Below are 338 nucleotides of genomic sequence, written 5' to 3'. Positions count from 1 at the left end.
GAACTTCTCTTTGCGTAAAACAGAAACTTTGTGGACATCTGACTAACACCCACCAGCGGCAGGTTCAGGCTGCTGGCTTATGGGAGAAATGGCTACAGTGAAATAAACAGAAATACTTAGAGACGTATCCATGTCTTATTGTTGGTATTTTGCTGGTTAACATGTGTGAAAAGTGAATGTTTTAAACTTTACAGACGTTAAGAGCTGTATTCCCGTTGTTTAGCAACATATACAGCTGCCACGCTGTAGTTATTCTACTTCAATGCTGTTAAAACACAGGTGTGTATATATATATATTATATATATATATAATATATATATATATATATATATATATA

Source organism: Anarrhichthys ocellatus, unplaced genomic scaffold (assembly GCF_004355925.1).
Source record: "Anarrhichthys ocellatus isolate YVR2014 unplaced genomic scaffold, GSC_Weel_1.0 scaffold1, whole genome shotgun sequence".
In the NCBI taxonomy this organism is placed as follows: Eukaryota; Metazoa; Chordata; class Actinopteri; order Perciformes; family Anarhichadidae; genus Anarrhichthys; species Anarrhichthys ocellatus.
Note: the sequence above shows the minus strand (reverse complement) of the source record.